Raw genomic sequence first — 2,500 nt, forward strand, 5'->3', positions numbered from 1 at the left:
AACGAGAAGAGGGTGACGAAACTCTTGAGTAAGAAGAGGCCGGGAAGGAAGGACAGTGTGTGGGCCGAGTGGGAGACGGAGCTCCTCAGAAAACTTGATAAAATGTTGGAAGGGAAGAAGCAGATTAACGTGGCAATTGGAAAGATCTTGACCACGAAAACACCTAAACAGATCTCCGACAAAAGGAGAATCCTGCTTAAGGAGCGAGTAGAGGGCAGACAGGCTGAGGAGCAGGTCGGCCCGGTAACAGCAGTCCAAGAGCCAGAACCCGAGGTTCCGCCAGTAGTAGACCAACCTGTTCAGAGAACCAAGAAAATTAAGAGGAGGATTCTTGGCCAGACACCAGAGGACTTTCTGGAGAGTCTGGATCAAGCAGAAGGATTGCTTGGGAACATCAGGAACAAGGAAGACTTTGCTGAAGGGGTTGGAATCCTGGAGGGAGTCTCGGAGTTGGTGTTGGACAAATACTCGCGTAAGAAACGTGGAAATAAGAGAGGCAGAAGGAATATGGAAAGGACGGAGGGATACCAGAGACCGAACAGTGGAAACACCAAGAGAACTGGTGCGAAGAAGGCAGCCTATCGAGCGGCCCAAACACTCTTCCAGAAGGACAGGAAGCGGCTGGCTAGACAGATCATGGGGGCGCCAGGCCCTAGCCAGTGTGTTTTGAAGAAGGAAGAGGTGTTCATTCGCTTCCGAGACAAACTTGGGGTCGTGAATAACAAGGCTGACCTTCGGGGAATGGCGGACCATAGTACTCCATTTGACACAATCGAAATGATGAAGGAGATTGAGAAGGATGAGATCGAGGAGGCTCTAGAGGAGGTGAAGAAAGATACGGCCGCGGGTCCAGATGGAATTAAGAAGGAGGACCTGGAGAATATCATGGCCGAGAACGAGCAACTCCTGCCGCGGCTTTTCTCACTTTGGTTGAAGTCCGGTACCATCCCGGAATGCCTTAAGAGGAGCAGAACGGTGCTTATCCCGAAAACTGAGGATGTAGAGGAACTTAAAAGCCTGGATAACTGGAGACCCATCACGATTGGGCCACTGTTGCTGAGATTGTTCACGAAAATTCTCGCCAAACGACTCAGTGAAGCAGCGAAGATCTGCCCAAGACAGAAGGGTTTTCTGGCAAAAACTCCGGGTTGTAATGAGAACATCGCCATCCTCAGAAACATCATTAATGGGTCCAAGAGGCAAAAAGAAAATCTGGCGATAGTGTTCGTGGATTTAGCAAAGGCCTTTGACTCTGTGGGCCATAAGCTGATCCAGAAGGCACTCGCAAGAGTGGGGGCACCACAGCGATTCAGAAAGTTAGTCGAAGACCTGTACACCAACACAACAACGGTGGTGGAGGTCGGAGAGGAACGGACTGACAAAATCGTTGTGAGAAAAGGGGTCAAGCAAGGAGACCCCATGTCACCAATTCTCTTTAACATCGCCATGGACCCACTGATAAGCACATTGGAAAGAGACGGGAGAGGAGTGGAACTGGATGCAGGGGTCAGCTGCACGGCACTGGCATTTGCGGATGACATAGCACTCCTAAGTAGCTCCTATGAAGGGATGGTTGAAAACCTTGAGATCCTGAACAGGTTCTGCAAGGCAACCGGGCTTGAGGTGAACGTGAGGAAAACGAAAGGTTTCTACTATGAATGTAAAAGAAAAACGTATTTGTACAACGCGAAGGAGGAATGGAAACTGGAAGGGAAAAACATACAGTTTGTCCCACCAGGAGAGATTGAAAAGTACCTCGGGGCGAAGATAGACCCGTGGTGCGGCGTGAGAGATGACAAGTGGAACGAGAAACTGGACACGTGGTTCCACAGTCTGAGGGCAGCAAAGCTTAAACCACTCCAAAAGATCGAGCTCATGAGGACGTTCATGATCCCAAGGATGTACTACCATCTCACCCTCATTGAAGCGTCGCAGAACAACCTGAGAGAGCTGGACCGTCTGATCAGGAAAGCGGCCAAGGAGATCCTCCACCTACCCCAGGATACAGCAGATGGAATACTGTATGCCAGGAATAAGGATGGAGGGCTAAGCCTACCGAAGTTGGAGGCGATGATACCGATAGCCGTGATCAGGAAAAGGCTGGCGTTGGAGCTCTCGAAGGACAGGGTGATCAAAGCGTCATTCACCATGGCCGATGAGGACAACCAGGCAAAAATCAAGAGTCTGGCTAGTCTCCAAGTGCTGAAGGATGTCATGGGAGAGGAGGAGTTCGACATTCGACCATACATGGTGGAGAGGCCGAGAGCCCCTGGTGGAGGTTACGACTTCTTTGGGGAGAGGATGGAGGAGGAGGTGAGCGGACCACCCAAATTCGAGTTGGACTGGCGGACGGCCGAATTCGAAAAGTGGGCCAAGCTAACTATACAGGGATCCGGGATCAGGGACTTCAAGAACAATGAGCCATCTAATTGGTGGTTGAAAAACCATGAAGGCTGGAAAGGATACCAGATAGTGGATGCTTTGCTGCTAAGATGTGGAC

At 50.6% G+C, this 2,500-nt stretch overlaps 1 pseudogene; it reads left to right on the plus strand.

Annotated features, from left to right (window-relative positions):
- LOC140211328 (28S ribosomal RNA) overlaps positions 1-2,500 on the plus strand; it is an 8,319-nt pseudogene that overhangs the window by 3,624 nt on the left and 2,195 nt on the right.

This window comes from Mobula birostris, chromosome 16 (genome assembly GCF_030028105.1).
Source record: "Mobula birostris isolate sMobBir1 chromosome 16, sMobBir1.hap1, whole genome shotgun sequence".
NCBI lineage: Eukaryota > Metazoa > Chordata > Chondrichthyes > Myliobatiformes > Myliobatidae > Mobula > Mobula birostris.